This window comes from Mastigoproctus giganteus, chromosome 8 (genome assembly GCF_048544385.1).
Source record: "Mastigoproctus giganteus isolate SK-2022 chromosome 8, ASM4854438v1, whole genome shotgun sequence".
NCBI lineage: Eukaryota > Metazoa > Arthropoda > Arachnida > Uropygi > Thelyphonidae > Mastigoproctus > Mastigoproctus giganteus.
In genome coordinates, this window is record NC_143582.1 from 208,173,278 (window position 1) to 208,199,874 (window position 26,597).

General features: G+C 36.5%; 1 protein-coding gene and 1 long non-coding RNA gene across 4 annotated transcripts in view; one reads left to right on the forward strand and one right to left on the reverse strand.

Annotated features, from left to right (window-relative positions):
* LOC150082232 (uncharacterized) overlaps window positions 1–26,597 on the reverse strand; it is a 1,008,282-nt gene that overhangs the window by 696,490 nt on the left and 285,195 nt on the right. The window lies entirely within an intron of this gene.
* Window positions 1–26,597, forward strand: part of LOC150082233 (uncharacterized) — a 90,588-nt gene that overhangs the window by 27,317 nt on the left and 36,674 nt on the right. For 2 of the 3 annotated variants that reach the window (XR_016547266.1, XR_016547265.1), the window contains exons 3-4: window positions 5,459–5,646; window positions 16,356–16,397. This is a non-coding gene — a long non-coding RNA (uncharacterized LOC150082233). The other variant, XR_016547267.1, reaches the window with a different exon arrangement.

The following is a 26,597-nucleotide window of genomic DNA, read 5'->3' on the forward strand; positions in this document are numbered from 1 at the left end:
GTAAGTTGAGTGAGAGTAATTGCTTGGCAATTGCTGTCAAGTTACCATACTCATGGTAACTCAAATACTGAATCTTTCGCAACGAGTTGCCCTTCTTATACTTCAAATAAATAACACTTCCCCATTAGTGAATATTGATAATTGATATCAGTCTCGCTTAGCTGATCTCTCAACCCATAAGTATTGATACATATAGAATTTTTTGAGCTACTGTAACTAATAATATTTTAGGGCAGAAAGCCTCAAACTATGACATTGGTTAGTGCATTTGCATCATTGCTACATAGTTAAATTTTTTAGACAAACCGAAGTTTGTACATTGGCCTCATTATTGTAAAATCCTTCGCAACGAGTTGCCCTCCTTATACTTCATGTAAATAATGCTTCCCTATTATAGAAGACTACCGTTGCTAATTTTCGGTTGGGTACTACCACTCAGCACTGTTTGTAAATGTGTATGGGATGAATAAACATTGTTATCCACATCTCTGTCCTACTGGACACAGAAAAGCGAAAAGGTGGAGAGGAAGAAGAAGAAGAAATGCCTTCGAAAAAGGAAAGGATCAGTTACTTCTCAAACCCATATTCACCCAAGTAGTTTACTCATAAATCTCCCGAATAGGCAACGCTTCCCCAGTAGGGAAGATTGTTGTTACCTATTCTCGGTAACGAAGGATACCATTAGGCTCCCCCAGACGACACCATTGTATAAGGATAATTTTTGATCTTCGTTTATCCTTTCAACCCCCGATAGACTAAAGAAAAGGAGAGACAGGATAGAAGGAAGAGAAATAGTTGAAGAAAAAGTCAATGGGCCTGAAATAAGAACGGGGTTTTCACACTATTCTCATTCAAGTTTCTTAGTTTGGCTATGTTCATATCCCATAGCAAACCGTCACTCATTCTCATGGAAAGTCGTGCTGGGAAAACCCCAGCACGACTGATTAAAAAAAAAAAAGAAAAAAGGGAATCCGAAGAGCCGCACTTCAGCTCAAGCTGGGGAGGAGGGGTGGGGGAGTTTTTAAAAAATGGAATAGAGTGGGAAGGTGTTTTATTAAAAATATATATATTTGAAATGTTATTTGTTAATAATATTTCTAATTAATGTGACTTTTGCTGCTGAACTTCTTGATCGAGTCTCTCAACATTAGGGAAGTATGCCGTAATTTTGATTTTTAAGCATGCTGAGAGACTCGCATTGTTCAGACGGTTTCTTGATATATTTTTAATATAGTTCAGGTTTGAAAATATTTGCCCACAGAAATTCTTCGAACCAAAAACTGAGAGAAGTCCAAACGCAAATATTTTCAAATCAAATTTATATATGTGTCCGGTAAGCTACACCACGCATCGAACACAATTTGGTCTTGCTTTTTCAACTCATCTATCGGCATCCATTTATGTTGAATTGCAAGGGCAGCCTTTTGCCTCTCCAAATCCTCAATTTCAGTTTTGAGGCATTTTAGTCTTGCACTCCACGTCCTTGATTTTTAAGTCCTCTAACTTCATTTCAAACTTTGCTTCATGTGGGCTAAAAGCTAAAGAGCAGCAGCTACATGCTCAAAGAACCGAAGGTTGCCGACTCCTGTCTTAGACTAATAATATTTTAGGACAGAAAGACTCAAGCTATGTAAAATTCAAACTGACATTGGTTAAGGTATTTGTATCATTACTACTCATTATTGCATCATTACATAATTTTATATTATATAATTTTACATAATTTGAGGCTTTCTACCCTAAAATATTATTAGTGTAAGAAGTACAGTTTTGGCGTCTCTCATATGGTGAAAATAACAACTCGGTCATCACCCGTTATACCTTTAGGTACCTATACTGCTCGATAAAATTAACAGAATTGCAGCATGAGTTGTGACTTTCAAACGAAAGGCACTAACTGGTGTCTTTCATTTCATTGCAAGCTGCATGGTGTAACTCATGCAGCTTGCGATGACGAGAGATAAAATTTGGTATGGTAGTGTACCATACAATAACGATGAAATGAGGAGACAGCGAGAAACTTCGGACAGGTATAAGGGACATTTATAGGGGTTGAATAAGAATTACCAAAAAAGGTCATATTACAGAAGTCGATACAAGATGCACGAAAATATGGTCACATTACATTAGTATGGCGTATGATCCCGTGCAATGGCTAAACACGCCTGATAGCGGTGAACCATACTCGATATAAGGGTGTCTATAAGATTTTGTGGCAAGAAATCCCATTTTTACACCAGCGTAGACCTTAGCTCACCAAGTGACTGAGGAGTTTGCTGTTGGCATGCAATGCGACGCCAAGGGCGTCCCACACATGTTCGATCGAATTTAAGTCTGGTGATAGTGCTTGCCACTACAGTCGTTGGATATCTTCAGTTTCAAGATATTCCTCCACCACTTGAGCTCTATATACAGTGACGTTGTCGTGCATAAAAATAAAATCTGGGCAAACCGCACCCCTAAAAAGTCGCACATAGGGCGGTACCTCTGCGCAGTTACAGTACCCCTATCAAAAACGTGAAGATGGGTGTGGCCTTTGATTATTATTCCGCACCACACGAGAACACCGCCTCCACCGTAAGTGTCCCTTTTCTGACGTTGGAGGGATGACACCACATTCCTTGTTGTCTGTCACACAGCGAATGCCCCACACAATAAAATCTAAATGTTCAAATTTGCGCATCATCCCTTCTTGGTCTCTAATCTTTTAGCATCTCACCCCATTAATCGCGCGCGCTTTCTATTTTTTATTTTATTTATTTTTTATAGGTCCAAGCCACTGAAATCTCAGGAAATTAGGTGGCACCCCAGAGTATAAATCTCAAACTACTGGGTACCTGGTCTGCCTCCACGGGGCAAAGTGCGAGCAATGTTGGGCTTCGGCAGGGATCCAGCGGCTAAACGGCCAGAAGAATAACGATACATAACACTACACTTACAAAATCCATACACTTTTAAATCTCTGGCCTTCCCAGTGAACTACACCTATAATGAAAGCAACGAGATGGGGGAAACCCCTGGTGCCGTTTGACACAAAATACGCTTTACATTCCTCGTTGTCTCCAGATGAAATAATGTCAAGCATCTCTTTGTAGGCTAAAACGGGACTCGGAGAACAAAACTATACCACGTTTTCTACGTGTTATGTTAATTTTGTTGAGCAGTGTACCTGCTCACTGATGAGCAACTAAATAGCTTCGAAACAGTGCTGTCTCAGTGGTGGTACTCAAATTAAAATAAGTAAGAGCAGCTTTCTCTAATGAGGGAAGCGTTACTTATTTGAAGTATAAGGAGGCAAATCGTTGCGAAGGATTTCACAACATGAGATGTTACGATAATGAGACCAATGTATAAAACTTGTTTCTCTAAAAAATTTTAACTATGTAATAATGATACAAATGCACTAATTGATGTCATAGACAGAGTTACTGTGCAATATGACGAAATGAAAAGAGTATCTTTCCTGCACTGCTCATAGGATTGCAAGAGAAAACACTTTCTAAAGAATTGACAAAGTCAAGCTATTAGAAAAATATCAAAATACTCATCAATCAAAGATTTATCTATTTTATCACTGTCTGTTAGATCGTGAATGTATCGTAGTTTCAGTAAATCAAATTGGAATATAGTTGATTTGTTATTTTTGATTTTGTTTCCAGGCAAAGCCATTCGGAGTCAGTTATATTGTGCCTTTGCACGCATTCTATGGTTGATATTTCTAGAAAACATTTCTGCTATTTCTACAAATAGGCCTTAGGGGTTGGAAAAATTTCGACTCATACTAACTGCAATTGAATACACCAACTGCATACGACCAAAACTTTATTAAGATATATTTAAATTAAATAAAACGGGATGGAATTTTGATTTAAAAATAAAAATACACTGACTGTAGAGTTAAAAGCGATAAAAATATAGATAAAAATAAAATACATAGATTAAAAATAAATGAGAAGTATTACACATTAAAAGTAATAAAACAACACCATAGCTTTCAAATTGTAATATTTCTCTATGATTTTTAATCTTATGTATTTTATTTTTATACTTTTATCTCTACAGTTAACGGTACATTTTTTATTTTATATCAAAATTTATCCTGTTATATTTCGTTCTATTTTAATTTATTTTAATAAAGCTTTGATCATACGGTTGATGTATTCAGTTGGGTTAGCATGAATCAATTTGGCTATTTTCCGGGCGGGATGAAAAACTCAGAGGTTGTCGTACGCATCTTCATTTGAGGCTGCAGGTTCCTCTCCAAACTACTTACAAAGGAAAAATCCTGCCACTATATTGTCACGGAGGACATATATACAGGGTGTCTCAAAAATACACGGCATAACTTCAGGAATGAGTTCCTCATATGTAGACAATAAAAATATTTTATACCAACATAGTTTCGGAAATGCTTGGTTCCCGAGTTATTAACCGGAATGTCTTATCTCCTGCAGGTGATTTCCTTCATCACAAGGTATTGATAGAATCTGGTGGTTTCCCATTCCGACCATGTACTCAAATCAGGAGCAAGCGGATATGCACTTTATGTACGGTTTGGCGGACTGGAGGCTCGTCGTTTGTACCACGAAAGGTTCCCAGAACGAAGATGTCCAGACAGGAAAACGTTTGAAGGTATCCATCGCCGCCTTTGTGAACATTCGGGACCTTTACACCTCGTGCTGCCGACAGACGACCAAGATCCACGACTCCTGAAGTAGAGGGGTGGACCAACTGCCTGGCCTCCACACTCAACTGATTTAAACCCACTAGATTTCTTCTTGTGGAGCCATTTAAAGTCATTGGTGTATTCGACTCCGGTAGCAGATGTGGAAACTCTCCGCAATCGAATTGTGGCAGGTTGTGAGACAATACGAAACATGCCAGGAATTTGGCATCGTCTTCGCGAATTACCATAAGGTGATGTGAAAAGTTAAGTGTCATAGACAAATCTTCAAAACTCGGAAACCAAGCATTTCCGGAACTATGTTGATATAAAATATTTTTATTGTCTACATATGAGGAACTCATTCCTAAAGTTATGCCATGTATTTTGAGACACCCTGTATATAAAGGTAATCGTTATAAATAAATAAATTGCCATCCCAGAGGAATACAAGAAAATTCCCTTATTTTGTGGTACCAAGTCATTTCAAACGCGTGGAGTGGGTGACTACACTTTGTAAAGATCATTCGGCTACTGTCGTGCTTATATGAAAAAAATATATATATAATTTGTAGTTTCCCTATATATTTCATTATCTTATAAAATATTTGGTTAAATAAGGATTCACAAAAAACATATATATAAATCCATTGTTGCTTACTCACCTAAAATTCTATGACCTAAATATTATTTTTTTTTCATTATTTTGAAATATACTCAGAATTTCCAACATATAGATAAGTGTAAACACGATTTTCTTATTAGCAAACTTCCAACAAAAACTACGTTTTTCAGAAATAAAAAAGAGGAAGTAATCGTAAACAAGACGGCAAGAAAATCCAAATGGTACCAGAAGCCAACAGTGAGTCGTCCATGCCCAACAGAAGTATAACCTTACATACATGCAACAGTGTGTTATGCCAAACGTACTGGCAAAGCTCCAAACAAAATTGACGTCATCATTGCATCCAGATGTGCAGAAGGTTTGTCATATGTTCGCTTTAAATTTGAAAATTCGTAAAATTAGAGTATAAAGTTAATGATAAAACTATAATACTATGCATGCTAATACCGGACACTGGCAGTATCAAAGTAAAGGTCGTAGCAAGTTAAGCAGAAGCATTTCATGCAGCTCCAAGTTAACTTACTCAGTAGGGAAGAAGGAAACGAATGGAGAAAGTAATATCATTTATCCGATCCCACTGAATCTTTACATAAAGGTAGGTGACTGTCCTAGTCTAGACACCCATTATTTCCTTTTTGTAATATTGTAGTTATATAACAGGGAACATTGACGAGTTTAAAATGATTTAATGGACTTCGAGTAATATTGGCACGAATTACGGACAAGACTTTGTTTATTATTTTTTATTAGAATTTATTTATTTTTATTTATTTTCTGATCACTTAAAATATAGAAATGTCAGCAGGATATTATTAAGTCAGTAAGATAAATATGACGATTGTTTAAGTTAAAGTTCTTCAACGAACTGAAGAAACGCCGAGGATTTATAATAATATGATCATAAGAAGACAGCAAAGTAAATAAATAAAATAAAATTAAAATAATGCATAAAGTCATTTTCTTCATAATATTTTTACTATTTAGTAATTTCTAAAGATATATCGGATACCAGCGCTAAACCAGATGAAGCCCCAGCCAAGAGGCTTTTTTTTAAGTAGCACAAGTGCTGAAAGGTGCACTTCAATGTTGCCCTCGTACGTCTGCGCCCGGATGGTCTTTTGGTTCATCCGCACTTAACGTTTGCCCTGGATATAGTTGTTTTCAATATAAGAAGAAAAGGCACGAAATTTACAGAAATGCAGTATTCGTGGATTCAAAAAGAAAAAGTGATACATATTATACAGGCGTTTAAAAAAAAAAATTCAAAAATATTCTGTCACGTATTTTAGGGTAAAAAATTTAGGCGTGACGTAGCCGAGTAGTCAGGACCGCGAGTGCACTAGCACACGCTCTTTGAGTGGACCGGGGTTCAAGCCTGTGACTGCTAAATACCATTAACAATGTGTATTGATTGATTTATTGTAAACTCCACTGACCTGGTGGTCGTGCGGAAGTATAAACAAGAACATTTTTTTCATATAAACATGTTCGATTCTGTAAAAAAATGGCTATGAGGTTTTGAATACAATATTTTGACAGTTGATAGAAACCTTGTACATCTGCTAGGAAAAGTAAGCAGGTGGAAAACAGATTTGTAAATTTTTTTAATACTCAAAAATCCGCCCTGGACCATCATGCCTCAGGCAAAAAAATTTAAAAATTTCTTTGCGATCCCCATTAAGTTGCTTGCGATCTCATCAGGGTAATGACGCACAATTTTAGAACATCTGATGGAGGTATGGGAAATCTGCCGAATTCATTTTTTTCAATATTTTCTGGCTGATAACTTTGACATGATTTAATTGATTTAATCCTTGAAGATAAAATTTGTGTGGCAAATCCCCAAACCTTTTTTCCAACTACTGCTCCAGAATACCTAAATTCGTGCAGCGAGTTAGTCCCGGAATTAACTTCAATGAATAAATTAAGCATCGACGCGATTAATTCAGTGGCGAATCATAAGTGGCCAATGAGCAACCATCAGAAAAGCATTTTGCCGACAGAGCCGAGAAACAGATCAGTTATATACAAGGTTATTTCCTGCGTAGCAGGCTGGGTTTTGTAGTATAGTTTAGAGATGAAATTACAATTTTCACCCTGATGAGGGTCCCATCAGAGTGAAACCGTGACGGGTATTGGTACCAAGTGCATATGATGGTTATAATAATTAGAATGCCGCGACCCTGATTACTTGTAGGATAGTAAGAGAGTTCCATGACCAACAGTTATAATGATAATAATAACCAGACAACCAACCACCTGGTGCACTGATTGGCTTAGGCGCTAGAAGTAAAATCGGAGGAAGAGAAGTTTGAGTCGACTCTAATAAACTGGAAAATGCTTAAGTTAATGATTCATTCTACATAAGGCTTATCACTTTGACCTTCTCCAAGTTCCTTGATGGAAACATTGTTTTCCCCTAGGTACTAACTGTGAGATCAGAAAAATTACAACTACTTACATTCCTGAAGAATTATTTATCTAATTTGAAAATAAAGTTAAGAAGTTTTGGATTAAAATTTTATGCTATTACGTACCTTCTCGTTTTATTATTATTATCAAAAGTTTGTTTAAAATCGCATTTTAAATAAGACAGCAGAGAGAAGCATACTTCACATTACCAAGCAATCGTTCTATAGGCACATCTGTTTCTGCTACACTGTCTTCTAGCACAGAACTAGAAGAAGGGCAGTTTGATTCAACAAACAAACATTTACAATAAAAGGTGCCCGAAAAAGCTCAGCCCAGCTATATTTTAAACCATGATTGCGAGTCACAGCAATTTACTTCTACTTAGGAAGTAAGTAGCGTTTGCTTTTAGTTCAAGTTGGCTCCTTTCAGACCAACTAATGTACATACTGGCAGCTACAATTAGCCGTGCTCGTAAAGCCACCCAGCTTCTTAAACTCAATGATTTCCCCCTAATGAATGACCTGAAATTATTCTGAAAATGGCAATGACCCCTCAGAATTATACTAAAATAATTCTCCTGACAAAAATTCACTGTAAATAAATAAATAAATAATAATAATAAATAACGCTGAATCATTTAGAGCAGCGTTATTCAACCTGGGGTACGCGAGAGATTAACAAGAAACAAAAATATTTTGAAACAATTGAAACGTATTTTTTACTTAACCATATTCTGTAGTAATTACACTATTGCCATTATTAAGCTAGTGATGATTCGTCAGAATTGATGATTTATCCTATTTTTTTTACTTAAGCATGTTTTGTATTGTAGTAAAATACAGTAGACATACATGTATGGGGGTACAAAAATAAGAACATGGTTCTTTGGAGATATGCGAGCAAAAAAGGTTGAGAAACACTGATTTAGAGTACCACAAAATCCTCCTCTTGAAACTATCAAATTCAAATTTTAAACAAATCCATAATGTTTTGATTTTAATCGAACAGAAATGTATTTCTGTATTATCAAATTGAATGTTTTAATAGACCCCTTTAACTACGTTTTATATTAAACTAAAGAACACATAAAATGGAAATTCAATGTTGCAAATGGAATCATGTTTTCTAAATGTAAGGAAGAGAATAATATATAAGATAAATTAATTTCATTGAATTTCTTTGAAATGTTGTGCATTTTGAAAATCTGGAGCTGCATAGTATTGCACACTTCTGGAAGAATGTACGGACTCAATTATTAGAAAATGGCCAATTTTCTATTCCTAGAAGATGGTTATTGAGTATTGAGACATGAAGTACTGTTATTGCATGACAGCGCAAGGTCATATATATATATATATATAGTCATAATCACATCCTCCCCACATTGGGTGGAAAAGACCCGGGTTCGAATTCCGTCAATGATGCAAGGAACTTTTAAGGGTTTTTCCAATCCGTGGCTGAGTTAGTTGGTCTCAGGCGTGGATAGCAAGCCCCCCCCCACTTCCCAGAAATTGGGGCTTTTCGTCCAGCAAAACAGGCAACTCTACCAGAGAATACACGCAATTTATGGACATATTACACATGGGCAGATGAATTAGTTTTCGGATGTCCCTAATATCAGACTTTATAGCTCCAAGTCCGCCACCGCGGGGAAAGCCCGATCTGGCTCCCTGGACGGTTCTTTTTGGCCTAGTTGTTAAAGAGTGCCGAGGGCGTTCGTGAATCTCATGGGGGACTATACTTTGTAGTTTCACTTCTGCCAAGAGACCATTAATGATCTGGGCTGATAACGTCTTGATCATCCTCATTACAGCCCTGAAGATCTCTCTCATAGTTATTTCTATTTGTTTAACCCACTTAAACAAAACTCAGTATCAAACGCTTTTCTCACGAAGTAAAGGTCAAAAAGGATGTACGTCGCTGGTTACCACCGTTACCTTTTTACGCAGCAGATTTCCAGAATATGATGTACCGATGGAGCAAGTGTATAAATGTCCTTGGCGATTATGTTGAAAAAATAAACTACGTTCAGGTAAAGTTTCCTATTTGTTTCTCCTTTTTTGTGACTTACCTACTGACACTCTCTCGTACAGAGGTCGATTTAAAATTCAATGGGAAGCTATTCAGTTCTAACTTTTTTTCTAAATGATTCAGAAGATATATAACACGATTAAGTTCGAAAAATATTTTATTTAGTATAATGAGTGATATTCGAAAGAATTTATCATTAACAGCCATTCAAATAAATTGGCATTACACCGACAAACTTTCAACAATTTTAAACGGTTAAAAAGAACTTGGCCACACACTGTGAAATCGCTAAACTTGTTTATTTTACACTATAAACACGCGATGCACAGATAGCGGATACTGAGACATTTCTTTGCTTAACGACAAGCCTTAAAAACAGATATCGAATATAAATAAGTAATGATTGCATATTGTGACAAACATTTTATACAGTATTTCTGCATTTTCTATGCCTGTTAACTTTACGCTGCCTAAATGCGTGTGAGGAAACCAAGTCCCTGCAATCCAAGGCGGCATTGCAGCGCCCCATGGTATTGTAAATATGTTACTTTATTATTACAATGGTACTAACTCATTTCCCCCATTTATCACATATGATTTATCCCCTTATACTGCACACGATTCATTAATTCGGTTAATCCTAAAATGATCTTCCACAACATGCTTTAGCCATGAAACCTAATCAGTGGCTTGTTCATTCGCCAGAGCTCAATCATTTGCTATAGTCATGCCTATAACTGTTCCTAACTCGCATACTATAGTACATTCTAGCAGTTCTCAACCGAATTAAGGTACGGAGGCTATGGCAGACCAGAACGTGCACTAATACTACTACTCTGTAGATATTTGGCTATTTCAAACACAATTTAAAAGTTCATTCCATCTTCATGGGCATGGGAAGTTGGTAACCCTAGTAGAAGTACAGGCATACCTCGGTTAACGTTACCTCTGATAACGAAGTCCGCAATTTCAAGCCCCATTTAACATAAAAAAATATTCCATTTTTGTTTAATCACCTGAAATCTAAACAAACTGAAGAAATTACGGAAACCTTTGGGGCTTCTCGTGGTTGGTTCGAGAAATTTAAAAAACGGGCCAGGATTCATAGTGTAAAATTAACAGGAGAAGCTGCAAGTGCAGATGTTGAAGCTGCAAATAAGTTTCCAGAAAAACTAAAGGAAATAATTAAACGTGAAAATTTTCCACCAAATTTGGTGTTCAATGTTGACGAAAGCGGTTTGTTCTGGAAACGGCTACCAACAAAAAGCTTCATTTCTATTGAAGAAAAATCAGCTGCTTGGTTCAAAACAGCCAAAGACCGTTTAACGTTACTCTTTGGATCAAATGCCTCTGGCGATTATAAATTAAAATTGTTATTAGTTTACCATTCAGAAAATCCGAGGGCGTTAAAAGGTAACATAAAAATGAATTTACCTGTAATATGGAAAGCAAATAGAAAAGCGTGGGTTACCAAGGAGTTATTTACTGATTAGTTTGTTAACCACTTTTGTCCTGGAGTAAAACAGTATTGTCATAAAAACAAATTTGAAGAAAAAGCTCTTTTGTTGTTAGACAATGCTCCGGGACATCCTACTGATCTTAACACGTTGGACACATGCATTCCTGTCAAAGTTGTGTTTCTTCCAGCAAACACAACTTCCCTGATTCAACCATTGGATCAGGGAGTAATAGCATCATTTAAAGCTTATTATCTGCGTCGAACTTTAAGCAATTTAACTGAACTAGAGGATAAAGAGGAAATGACAGTTAAAACTTTTTGGAAAAACTACACCATTAAAAACGCAATAGAAAGCATTGATAGTTCTTGGAAAGAAGTCACTAAGAAATGCTTAAATGGAGTTTGGCGCAAAATATGGCCAGAAGTTGTACTAGAAGAAGAAAATAACATCCAAGAAATTAGAAATGAAGTTATCCAGATGGCTCAATCAATAGGTTTCGAAAATGTCGATGAAGAGGATGTTAGAAATTTATTGAATGCAGAAGATGATGGCTTTTCAGTGGAAGATTTAGAAAGCCTTGTTAGCAACGAAGACAAAGATAGTGAAGGCGAAGTTAAAGAAGTACCTGCCGAAAAAGTGTTAACAACCAAAGATTTAAAAAGGTGCTTAAATGATATTGAAAACGTTTTAAATTTTTTTAGTGAAAATGATCCTGACTTAGGAAGAAGTGTTATAGTTAAGCGATCAGTGTTAAATGCAATAACTCCGTATAGGCAATTGTTAAATGAAAGGGGAAAAAAGCATAAACAATCAACTTTAACCTCATATTTTAAAATGTGATTTCACTTTGTATGTAAGTTGACTGTTTATTTAATAAAACTTTTCTTTGTTCGAAAAAAAGCTTTTCATTTTCTTTACGTAGGAACGTATCCCTATTCTGGCCATAGTATTTTTACCTCTGAAAACGAAGTTTCGCTTAACGAAGTAATTTCGTGGAACGCATCCTATTCGTTAATCGAGGTATGCCTGTACTTGCTGTTGTCCTGGAGTAATATATGCCGAAGAAAGTAGGGATGCAAGCGTATACACGGAAATTAATTTATACTTTCGTGAAAATAACGCTAGGTATAACGGGAATGGTACCTTTTTCCCTTTCAGAAACTATCTTATTCGATTGTGCTTCCTGATGACGCTGCAGGCCTCACCCTCAAAGTGGTTTCATTACCAATCTAGTAGCTCTAGACTACTGATTCTTACAATTGCTTGCAATAGTGAAAATGCATTGTAAAGCCACATGGTATTTCATTTCTGGATTTGATCTATCAGTAATTATCTCAACATTAAATTACTTTTATCTGTCGTTGCAGGAATTATGCCTATACTGTAGTTTTGTAATACCTTTCTGATGTAATTTATTTAGGAAACAAAATTGGAACTTTGTATTAATCCATACGCCACCACTGTTATTATACTTAAAAATATAATAGTTAAAAAAATTAGATCACATTTATAGAAATTACAGTAGTAAGGAAAACAATAGTGTAGAGAGCATCCAAAAAGCAATCTTGCAGGAATATGCGCAGTAAAATAAACAGATGAGTAAGATGTTTTTAAGCAATGCCAAACATTGTGAAGAATAAACATGAGTTCACGTATGGGTATTCGAGTGAAGAACTCTTGCGTATGTCCTAACGGTTACTTATTAGAGCACAAGATTTTCAAGATTGGTATCCGAGGTGAAGTACTTCAACTCGAAAAATGTATAGATATTATAATTTCGTTCCAAGAAAGTTGAAAAATTATGAAAATCTTCCATTTACACAGAAAATAGTAACTTAAGTGTCCGTAACTGACATTAAAACCGCTCTGGGAGAATAAAAGTTACAGAATCTAAATAAAATCTCACTTCCCCAGTATCCTTGAATTGACCTTAGAGCAAAAGCTTGAAATTCATTTTGGTAAAACTCCAAGTGCGGGTGGAAAGATTCATTCGTAATTAAATTTAGTACAACAGATATCAGTATTCTGAAATAACTTAGTCACTCAATTTAATCACCTTAAATTAATCAATACGGCATCACCCAATTACCAACTCTTTTAATTAACGCACAAACCTTTCCAGCAAAAATATTTCACTGACCATTCCCACAGAAAAATATTTAACATATGAAGCACTTTAAAAAACATACCATTTTTCTATAAATTAATAGTTTATATATAATTTATTTTTAGTAAATAGCTTGCGACATCTAAAGTACTGTATATCAAGCTTATAAATTTTAGTTAAATCACCATTGTAAGAAAAGATGGTACTCTTTGCAAAATTTTTATTACCTGGACGAAGCAAAGAGGTCTTAACAGATATCTGTCCAAAACCACATAAATATTTCTACATTCAAAATCCTCGCACTTTTGATATCTGAAGATATCACACACAACTGGTCTAGCTGAGAGTCCCACTAAGAATGTTATCCTAGACTGGAAACGCTATCTATAAGATGGATTGGAGTGGCAGACGTAGGCAATGATGCTATCTCTGACGACACTGATGTTATCTCTGATGGCAGCAATTTTAATGCATTTCTCACCTGTAATCAACTCTCAATTATACCAAAAGTCTATAATGCTACAATCTGTTCCTCAATTTTTAGAGTGAAAAACTATAATTGCTGATAAAATTCAATACCTAAATTTCATATTGGTTTCTGTGCTATCCTTTTGTGATTGCAACCTGAAAAACTAGCAAAAAAATCACTTCCCATATAAAAAAAAACATTTGTGTGATGAATGGGGAAGTAGTGCGTCTGAATTGGCACAGCTATATATCTAAAGGATGCACAGCTTAAAAACAGAAAAATATTTCCAGTTTGGTGGCTCTGCAGAACTACACTAAATATATATAAAAAAATAGGGAAAAATTATATGATAATGACATAAAATATAGCTTTGGGCCTTAGTATCCATAGCAGACAGCTTCCTATTAAATGAAAGTGGTCGATGAAAAACGTTTTCAATTCTCACGGGTAGCAATCAACAATCGAACCATGATCGTTATAACAGAGAAAATAATAGAAGAGTTAAGGATGGGGCAGGACACGAAAGACCAAAGACTGAAACAGCAAAATGGTCGAAAAACCCCTGATATTCCAAATTTTACAATTATACTTATATAAAACTTATTAGTTCGGGTGATATGGAATGTCAATGCTTTATAAATTTATATTTAGGTTTAGTTTCCTTTAGAGTGCATAATTTCAATTGCCACAACAATGACCTTGGCACGTTAAAAATGGTACAACAATGCTAAGCTACTCTTATATGGAACCGTTTCCATGCTACGCCAAAATTTTACTAACAAAGATGTTCACTACTAAAACTAATCGCTGATATTTACACTTGTTATGATTCAACTGTAACAGTTACAGTTCGTGACCACCAAATACGGAGGATGCGGAAAGGTCAGGGAATGACCACCGCATATCCCCGGAGCAATATGGCCTTAGTTGCTAATGCTCCTAAAAACCAAGCAACAACAGTTACAGTTGAATCGTAACTTATTTATTAGGTAATTAAAGACGTTATAAAGGTTAAACCCATGTTTAGTCTCTAGAGCAAAGTTTCCGGCACCCCCCCTCCCCCCATACTTCTCCTTCAACCCATGCATGGTACTAAGTACTATAGGTTTTGCTACCTTTCGTGTTTGGGGTTTTCATAAAAAAAAAAAAAAAAAACAAGCAAGTACAACTTTATTTTGAAACTGCCAATGTTTAAACTATTTCTGTTCAACAGGAAAAACATTCATTATTGCTTTCAACCCTTTGCTATTTATTTATTCAGTACAAGTATCACAAACTGAAGTTTATTATCGGCTCCAGAACAAGCTTGTGACATCAATCATTGCAGGTTTGGCACTGTATTCACTTTAACTCCGATTTGTCCTCGAGAATTTTTCATTGCTCTGAAAATCCAGCTTATCTTAAATCTAGATTACTTTAAATGATAAGAGCACTGTGAAAAGATTCATTCACATAAGTTATGGGTTATATGCGGACAAAAAGAGATAGTTCAGGCCGTTTTCCAAAAACGGCCTGAACGTTCTTGGGTTGGTTTTCCTCCTTGCATAGTTACCATGGCTTCTATATTACAAACCCAAATCCTATCATGTTTTTCAGTATAGTATCTAGAGTAAATGTAACACCATTTAGAAGACTCCTAATATTATTATTAGGAGTTTTATGGCGCATCAGCATCTAAGGCTATTGTGCGTCATTAGAAGACAGGTTCGTAGATGCAGTCTTCATGGAATGTTCAAATTATCTTACCTTCCAGAAATTTCGAAGTCGACATTTTAGAAAAAAAAAAAAGAAAAGAGAGAAAATAAAACTTTCTTCTCTGCGACATAATTCGGCATCCCGAACTTCACATTTAAGAGGATGCGTGGAATGTAAAATAAGCTTTGCCGATATTGATCAACATTATGCAGGGAAGTTGTAGTATTAATAGGATCTGCATTATCTGAACTTTACATGTGCAATTATTTCATCTACAAAATACTTTATAAACGCTCTAAGTTGGTAACTGCTAATTGAGAGCGATAATGACATGTTGTTGTTAGGAGCATTAGCAACTAAGGCCATATTGCTCCGGTGATATGCGGTGGTCATTCTCTGACCTTTCCGCATCCTTCGTATTTGGTGGTCACGGGCTCTAACCCCGGTCACATCAAGAAGCTTGTGCTACGCACTGCTGCTCCTGCCCACCTGGCTACGGAAGCGTCCTATAATGACAACTGAAAAGATTATAATTTCTGTTTTCCCATTCTTTGCATCAATAATTATTATCAATAAATCGGGATTCTCTGTCAAAATTTAGTGTGTATGTCGATTAGCTCATATGAACTTTGTACGTAGGGAGTACCTTTGCGGAATGCCTCATTTTACATGTAGTAATCTTTCATCCTACATTGACTCCTACATCAATATTCTAACTTCCTAACAGAGAATCATTCCTACTGAATTCATATTAATATCCGAGAAACATGGGACACAATGAAACAGATGTTTTATTTCCTTTGGATTAATTGTTTATGCTATGTAACTAAAATAATTTTTTTGTGGGAGTAAATACTTTCGATATTTTAATTGTATTTTATATTCGTTTGCAGCAGAAATAATTGGAAACATGATCTGAAATCCCTTCAACCCAGGTAAGTCTTATTTATCACCCATTTATATTCCACTGGAGACATCTTTAACTTTAATTCGTATAGGATTAACAACCAAAATATTCTGTTCGCCCAAAAAAAAAAAGTTGAATCCATTTGTCTTCATAATTAGTTCTTTTCTTTCACGATCGGCTTACAATTGCGAGTGTACGCTGAAAAGTAATACCTCATTGTCTGACTTTAGAAGGAATAGAGATAAATCAAAAAGAAAAAAATGTACTCGTAGAAAAAAAAAGTTGTTTTTAATTTGATGTACTATTTTCCTACATAAGCTCCACCTAATTCGATACATTTCGTCCAGCGTGTAACAACTTTTTATATCCTGTTCAAAAAAAATTCTTTCAATTGAGAAGCCGACCCTCTTCATTGGAGAAATATCTTTTACCTCAGAGACGTTCTTTGGGAACAAAAAAGTTGGTTAGGACCAAATCTGGACTATACAGAAGACGCAGAACAACTTCAAATCCCAGTCACAAAATTCTGACTTGTGCAATAAGGTTGCGCCTTGTCGTATCGAAGCAACATTGCTAGGCCTTACTCATTTCATTCTCTTTTGGACATTGTTCGATGTAGTGGACTAAATTGATACCGGTTGCTTTCCAAAAATTCGGCATGGGTAACACCCATATGGTCCCAAAAAAGCAGTCAACACCGGCTAATGATTGGACTTCAAATATTTTTGAACATGACATATTTTAAGGAGAAATTCCTTGGAATTCCTCTTGGTTTCCGGATCATAGTGTTAAATCCAAGATTCATCTTCAGTCACAATAATATTTAAAAATGTATCTCTTTCGCGCTCGAAATGTAACAAAAGTTGTTGAATAGATTGTAATGGGCTTTATTGGCGCATTAGCAACCAAGGCTATAATGCGACTAGTCATTGACAAACTTTAATAACTGCACGTTCAGAGATATTTCCATTTAGCAGTACAGTATAACCTGTAAACGGACAAATACACAGAAAAACGATTGTGCCTGTACTAACTAGAAATTATTAGTTACATGGAGAACCTACTTGGAACTTGCTGCACCACTTATCGTTAAGGTTATGAACTAATAGGCATCTGATGCCATCGTACTTTATCAAAGAGGCTGTAAAACTCTGTTATAATCTATTCACATTTCTCATTAATATCTTGTGCTGCTTTCTCAACTTAATGCCTAGTAAACTGACCATTTGTAACGGGATTGCAAACTGACTGAGATGTCGATCCAAATCTCGAAACTGGAACTATTTTGGTCAAATAGAGGTGTATGGTGGTAAGCCTACTAATAAATTGCCTTTAATTAAGGCAAATAGATTTTTTAAATTCAAAACGAAAAACCTCTCCCTTATAATGCAGAACACAATTATTACAAGTTAATATCAATTTGAAGAGTTAAACAAGTCGGTTAATGTATGCCATGCATTAGCAAATACAGTAGTTAACAATTCATGATTTATAACGAAAAAAAAAAAAAAAAAAAAAAAAACGAAAAAGGTAAAATCAAAACTTTTATTATCTAACCGAGAACACTTTGTTTCTGCGCATCCGCCGCACTGCCCATTCATTCCTTCATCCAGCACATGGCAACAAACATCCAGTGCTTCAGCTATAACCTGATATGTATGAAATAAATAAAATAATAATGATAATAATAATTGCCGAAATTCTATTGGTTCGATTTTAGTGAAATTTTGGAAGGCTTGACAAATCTTGTATAGTTAGGAAAGGACTTTACGCGGTTGTTTTCCATTAAAGTTTACTATATTAATGCCACTCATATACTATGTGAAATTAATAATATAGTTTATTATGTTGCTTGCCTAAATTACTATACATTAAGGTGACTTTTCAGGCATCTTACCGATACCCATCATTAGACCATGCTGTTGAGGAACAGAAAATAGAAAGAGTTAAAATTTTGAATATTTTAGAATAGTACAGTTACCAATTACCAAAATTACAAATTAGTTTTACAATTATAATTGCAAATATAGTTTAAAAAGTATTAAGTTTGAATTTCCGTTACAACAGAAAACAGATATTAAATCTTTGTATTTCTAATTTAATATCTGTTGTAAAGGCAATTAAAACTTTAGAATCGCATATTTGTAATTGTAATATTGATAATTGGTAATTGTAATATTGATAATTGGTAATTGTAATATGGGTAATTGCAATTGTAATATTAACAATTGTAACTTTAATATTCTAAATTATTCAAATTTGTAACCCTTTCTATTTTCTGTTCCCCAACAGCGTGGTCTGGTGATGGGTATCAGTACGATGCCTGAAACGTCATCTAAGGAAAACAGCCTAATAAACTATATTATTAATTTCACGTGGTATTAATATAATAATAACCTTAATTGACAAATCTTGCTAAAAGAGTGAAATATAAAATTTCATACAAATTCCATTCACTGGGAGTTGAGTTATTACATGCAGACAGACAGGAAAAGAAATAATAACTGTCAGATTTTAAGACCAATTTTAATGAAATTTAGGATGGCCCTAAAAATCTTGTTAAAAGTCTTAAGTATAAAATTTTGTGAAAATCTATCCGCTGGGAGTGGAGATATTACACGAGGATGAAAATAATAATAATAATAATAAATAAATAAATAATTGCCGAATTTATGTTAATACCATTTTAATAAAATTTGGGATGGCTCTACAATTCCCAAATATAAAATTTCATGAAAATCCATCCACTGGAACGGGATTTGTAACATGCGGACGAACATGGTGAAGATAATAGGCGCTTAAAAACTGTTAGTAGCATATATAACCAAGAATGGATTTACCAAGGTGCAGTGGCACAGCTGCTCCACGGTCCGAAGGTTGTGGAGGACCCAGAACAATGCAATTACCGTTGTTAAAGGGAAGGCTTCACGATTATGTTTTTTAGGGCCACTAAAAATACGCGAGCCTGTGCCTAGGCTATCTAAATCAGGCATGGAATATACTGATAATTTTTTAGATGTTAGTGATACCAATATCAAAAAATGATGGGTCGCCTTACATACGGGTCATGTCAGATTTCAGACATGACTCGTATGTCAGATTTTCTGTCATGACATGACACAGAGGGAAAATTTTATCTTAATAGTATTAGCTATATGGTGCAAGGAAACCCTAGGTTTTTGCTACATCAGCCATAATAAAAATTAATTAAATAATAAACTATTTATTATTATTTTAAATTATTTTTAACGTTATTAGGAAAAATTCATCTTGTTCTTACTTCTTTATAGAGAGTGTGATGCATAGATTACAGTATTTCATATCTAGTCGGTGCTAATTTTTGTTGAGCAGTTTTTCAAAGTTGCTTAATCATTTATATTAATGTCAGCGATAAATAGTAATTTTATAAGATAGTTAAATATAAATATTCCATTCATTTACTATCAAAAAAGGTTTTAAATCAAATATTGCACATTTTACGAAATATTTAAAATTGGCAGCGTCGGCTATGCAATCAAAGCACATTTTCTAATAGCTGACTTCTCGAAGTCCAAACCTAGGGGGGTCGACTTATACTCAAGTAACTTCTCGTGTTGCATCGACCTTTACACACGTAATTTCCTCGAATAGTTGAGAATTCCAAATTTAGTCTTATCCAATTCCCAAGTGAAATTTAGTTATCATCACGGGCACCGGCAGGATATTTTGCAAGGAGCATGTGGGAATAAATTTTTTTGTTCACCAAGTTTTCGAATATATGCAATATCTTATGTTTCAATAAATTAATAAAAATGTTAAAAATTGTGTATTACTTCGAAATCCAAAGGTGGTGCATTTGCACGATGCTGTCGGCGCCCACGGTTATCATGCTGGTCTTATTCAATTTTTTTTTTTTTTAACTCTATCCGAATTTGAAATCGCAACAGACAAATTTGCCTATTCATACAGTAAACTACTTGTACGTTTTCAAAATGCGGGCTCTATTCCAAAACATACCTTATTCAACGCTGTTTCTGTTTCAAAACTATATCCATCTCACCAATGACATGCTATCCTTTCTTTGACGTTCCATATGGTGTCTTCCATTAATACTCATGTTAACTTAATTTATTGACATCGTCATACGTATGCGCAAGTTTACCATTTTCTCTGTTTTTTATAAAAATGGTTATTCTGAGTAGTGAAGTGTCGTGTCTAAATTGTGTGTGGGTGTGATGGATGCACGATCCTTCATCTAAGATCGTACCGGCTCCACCAGGCATGAAGGGGAAGGAGGAATACTGAAAGTACGGGAGATGACAATTTTTTTTTTTCTGTGAGTCTTATGAAGACGTTCAAAATATTTGACGGTTTAATTTTGGTCACTTGCTGGAACATTATCGCGATAGTGTCATTGCGACGATGTATTTATAATTATTTTCAATTTCATTGGACACAACGAAAACCGTGTACAGGCCTGGAGGCCTCATTTTAGAACGAGTACAAAGAAGGAAAACATGACTGGTGAGGGGAACAAAGGGATGCTCTTACCAAGAAAGGCTTAAGTTCTACAAATTGCAGCGCCTGGAGAGTAGGCACATACGAGGTGATCTGATTGAGGCGTATAAGGCCTTGAGTAAGCTGAATGCTGATGGGATTCTTGCTCAGATTAAAAACCTGAGGGGGCATAGATTCAAATTGAGGAAAGACAGTTCTAGAATAGATGTGCGGAAATTTGCCTTTACCCAGCGGGTAGTTTATTGGTGAACAGACTCTCATCTCTTGTTGTGGAAGTTGACATCCTAAATAAATTTAAGGCTGAGCTGGACAGGCATTTGGAATGAATGGAGGGGTGAAATGGGAGGGTTTTTTTATGCTGATACTGCATAAGCTTGCTTTCTTGCATCGTATGCCTCTATTAATGCTAAAACTGTTTTTTGGTTGATTGTACAACTTTAATTTGTAGATAGAATTTATGGTGACTTCATACTTTTTGGGGGGGGGGACAGCACATAAGAAAACAAAGATCTAACCTGGGAGGGATTCCCACCAACTCTCCCAGATCCGTGCTTGGTTGCGTAATGACTTAAAAGGTAAGTTACATGATATGCCACCAGAAGTGTGCACAAAAATAGCAGACACGTATTTTTTCGTAACTTAAGATCAGTGGCGAAACTTCAAATTTTGGGTGTACAGTCAGTCCTTGTATAACACGTGTTTACACTACACGAATTCGATCATACACGATTTATAAATAGGGGAACGATATCGTATATAACACGAACCGAATTCGTTTATGCACGATTCGCCTTTGTGTTTACAAGAAATGTCAGTCGAACGCGGAATCACCCCCAACTGAACGCAACACGACAGAAATGAAGAGAAGATTCTGAAAATGTATTTATGTTTTTTATATCAGTGAAGGGGAAACACATTTAGCCATAATAACGTAAAAACCCACACAATTGCAGCTATCGGTATTATCGCAAATTCAATTAGATCGAGTTTACTACCAGTTTATAACAGATTCCACTAGCAGGAACGCAACAGGAAATTGTTTTTATTGTTTTATGGTAGTAACCCCCAGACATGTGCTTTAGTAAAATGTGAGCTAGTGAAGTGTTCATTGTGTGTCTCTGCGTTTACGGTGTTGTTTATTCAGTTGTTACACGCGTGCAGCTTTGTTTATGTGTATCAAGCGTGCCTCCTCGTTTTGTAATTGTGCTTTATTCCCTAAAAATGAGTAAAATACTTAAAAGGTGTGAAAAGGAAGCGTCCTGGTGAAGACACTACAGATTCAGAGAAAAAAAGAAAAGCAATATCGATAAACAGAGGCGGACTGGGTCAAAAATTCTTACCCGGGAAAATTTGTAGTGGCCTCATACTATGGTTTATGGCCAAAATCACACCGGCCTCCGGCCCACCGGGGTTTCCCCGCTAAGGCTTATGGCCAGTCCGCCTCTGTCGATAGAGAAAAAATATGAAATTGTGAAACGCTTTGAGCGAAATGAAAGACCATGTGATATTGCAAGTGCTACAGACCTAAATGAGGCAACGCCGAGAATTACAAAGAAAATAAAAACAACTTTCATAGCAGGAACAACTCAAAGTATAATTAAACTCCATTAGATTAAGACACAAAGAACGACAGAAGCAAAAGCATTAGCAATATTTTATTACGTAATAGTCGCAATAAAATACGTAAGTATTTTATTACTATAATTTATTGTGTTTGGTAATGTTTTGGTTAAAAATGTGTGTTCAATCTTGGGTGGTCGGCACCTAACCCTATTTTAGCCAGAGGGCCTGTTGTTTATATTGCACGATTTTGCATTGCACAACTATCGTGCTATACGAGGACTGACTGTACGTCTTTACCCTTTTAACAACTATACTAATCCACCTACTAGCAATGGTGGATCTAGCAGTATGGTACAGTAGTTTCGCCACTGCTTCAGATACTCTGTTGTTTCCTGAAAAATGTGTCTGAATTTATTTTCTGCCCATAGCTACTACTGTATTACCGGTAATTTCCCTGAAATGATCACCTTAATACGGACATGCCACGAGACATAATATTAAAGACCATGTTGGATATATCTAAATTATGATATCCGCTAATTAACTGAAGGAACACTGTTAACTCTGGCTAATGAAATGATGACTATTAACCACATTATTAATACAAAATCCACTGTCCAGACCACAGTTTCGGGTATTCTTGTCAACTTGTAATAAGAGAATCTTGTAATAACTGAGAGCAAAGTGGAGGAGAAATTGTTGAAGATAAACACAAGAAAGGCACCTGGGGTGGATGGGATCTATCCAGTTATATTAAAGGAGGCAGCAAAGGAGGTAAGCAAACCCTTAGCCATAATTATGAGAGCTTCCTTGGACTCAGGGGAGGTACCCATTGACTGGAGATGTGCAAATGTGACCCCAATTCACAAAGGGGGATCAAAGGCTGACACAAGTAATTATAGACCTGTGAGTTTAACTTCTGTTCCCGGAAAATTAATGGAGGCACTGGTGAAAGAAGCACTGCAGGATCATCTAGACAAGACTTCAGTTATAGCTAGGACACAGCATGGTTTTGTTAAGGGGAAGTCTTGCCTGACCAATTTGATTGGATACTATGATGCAGTCACAAAAGAACTGGATGCAGGGAATAACTTTGATATTATATACTTGGATCTTAGAAAGGCTTTTGATACTGTTGCACATGGAAGACTGCTGCACAAATTGGAGCAGTGTGGCATTGGAGGCAAGTTGCTGCTATGGATAAAGGGGTGGTTGAGGGGGAGAAGACAGAGAGTGGTAATCAATGGACACTGCTCATCGTGGACTAATGTTATTAGTGGAGTCCCTCAGGGTTCAGTATTGGGGCCTTTATTGTTTTCTGTATTTATAAATGATATTGATGATGGTATATCAGGCTTAATGTCCAAGTTTGCAGATGATACGAAGGTTGGCAGGGTTGTCAAGGACACTACTGACACTATGCTCCTGCAACAGGATTTGGAAAGGTTGAGCAGATGGGCTTCGAGGTGGCAAATGAAGTTTAACGTTGACAAATGTAAAGTACTACATATGGGGAACAGCAACCCCAGAGCAACGTATCAACTCTGTGGTACTACACTGACAGTGGTAGAGAATGAAAGGGACCTGGGGGTGGTGGTGCAGGCAGATATGAAGTTCTCTGAGCAGTGCAGACGAGCTGCAAGAGTAGCTCATGGTGTATTGTCAATGATATATAGGAATTTTTCTAGCAGGGATAAGGAGGTGATTATTCCCTTGTATAAGGCAATGGTCAGGCCACACCTAGAGTACTGTATACAGGCCTGGAGGCCTCATTTCAGGAAGGATGTAGAGTTGCTGGAACGAGTACAGAGAAGGGCAACTAGATTGGTGAATGGGACAAAGGGATTCTCTTACGAAGAAAGGCTTAAGTTTTGCAAATTACAGTGTCTGGAAACTAGGCACCAGCGGGGTGATCTGATAGAGGTGTACAAAGCCTTGAATGGTTTGAGCATGCTCAATGCTGATGGGATTCTTCCTCTAGCTCAGAAAAATCACCTGAGAGGGCATAAATTCAAATTGAGGAAAGACAGATGTAGGATAGATGTGCGGAAATTTGCCTTTAGCCAGCGGGTGGTTGGTGGGTGGAACAGACTTCCATCCCTTGTCGTGGAAGTTGATAGCCTAAATAAGTTTAAGGCTCAGCTGGACAGGTATTTCGAACGAACAGAGGGGTGAAGTGGAAGTGGTTATTTTTATTTATTTATGTTACTTTTTTTTTTTTTTTTTTTTTTTTTTGGCTGATGCTGCATAAGCTTGCTTTCTTGCATCAAATGCCTCTACTAATGCTAATGCTAATGCTAACTCATCAGTGAATAGCTAGGCGAAAACGGAAATACCCAGCGTGCAGACAATCATAATCAACGTCTTTTTATCCAACTCGGACGCAACCATTTAAAAGAAGGTAATCCAGAAAACTATCAATACACGAGATAAGGGCGGGGAAAATCTCTTCACAAGTGACATCACTTTCATGGGTTCTGCCTGAATAACAATACAAGCGAAGCGGGCGCTGAATGTCTAAAGCTAACAACACATCTCGTGAGTATGGGCTTGGCACACCCAGGGTCCTGAGCTGGATATCATCATTCGTCTCTTTCTTGGTGATTCCTTTCTACTTCTCTCTCTTTCTCTCCCTCTCTCAGGGTAATAGGGAACTTTTTTTTTTTTTTTCTTTTTTTTTTTTGGCCAGTGCAGCATAAGCCTCAGGCTTCCTTGCACCATATGGTTAATAATAAAACTACATTTGATCTATGAATTTTTTTTCCATACAAATTGTATGGAAAAAAAAAAAAAACTGCCAGATTTTTTTGCTAGTGCAGCATAAGCCTGAGGCTTATGCTGCACCAGCCAAAAAAAAAAATTCCCGAGTTCCCCTGAGAGAGAGAGAGAGAGAGAGAGAGAGGTAGAAAGAAATCACCAAGAAAGAGAAGAATGATGATATCCAGCTCAGGACCCTGGGTGTGCCAAGCCCATACTCACCAGATGTGAGCCCCTGGGGTTAATTAAATTTGGTTTGGCTCGACAAATATTTTTAAAAAGTCCAAATACAAAATTTCATGAAAATCTATCCACTGCGAGTCCCTCTGTTACATGCGAACGGACAGACAGACAGACATGAAAATAATACGCACTTCACATATATACATTCACGAGCCAAAACATTATGACCACCTACCTAATAGCGTGTCGAGCCGCCTTTCGTTGTGACATGATAACACTTGCACCCGACGTGGTATCGACTCTACGAAACCTCGAAACGCGTCCTCAGGTATCCTGGAGAGATGGATTTCCCGGAGGTCTGCAAAGAAGCAAAGCACTGCCGTTGGCTGGGAAATGCTGCTTTTCACTACATCCCACAAATCTTCAATGGGATTGATGTCAGGGGAATTTGGCAGCAAGGCGAGCACATGAAATGCTTAGACATGATCCCCAAACCATTCCTGCACAATGCTGGCCCTGTGACATCTTGTTGAAAGCATCCAGTGCTATTTGGATACACAGTCACCATGCAGGACAAAACTTGATTCCAAAAAAATGCCGAGATATAATCTGGCAGTGGGTGTGTTCAGTGGGGATAGGGTACCCAGTGATGTCCATGAAAACGTCCCCCAATCCATTGTAGTTGTTCACCTGCTTGCCTCGAATATGCACCCCTCCATCAGTATGATGGAGCTAAACCTTGATTCAGGCAACTCTTTTCCAGTCATTTAATGTCCAGGAAAGGGACTCCCATGCCCACTGCAGGCAAAGATGTCAATAACAGAGTTGGACAACATGGGCACATGAAGAGTCGCTTACACCATAGGCCTATTTGCAAGAGCATCCTCTGGATGGTGTGCTCGGAAACATTTCTCCATTTGCCCTGGTTGTAGACTGTTGTTAATTGAGGGATCATGTATATAAAGTGCTTAGCATCATAATACACAGCCATTTCTGAATAAACAGAAAATTTTTAAGGTGGCATCGTTTTAGGTTATATCTCATATTGTGAATGCCTTCACAACGAGTTGCCATGATATTGCACTACTTCGAATAAGTAACGCTTCACCTAAGGAGAAGACTAGTGTTACTTATTCTCAGATAGGTACCACCACCCAGACAGCACTGTTTCAGGGCTATTTGATGTATGTATGTGAATATCTACTCGAATATCCACTTGTCCCTATTA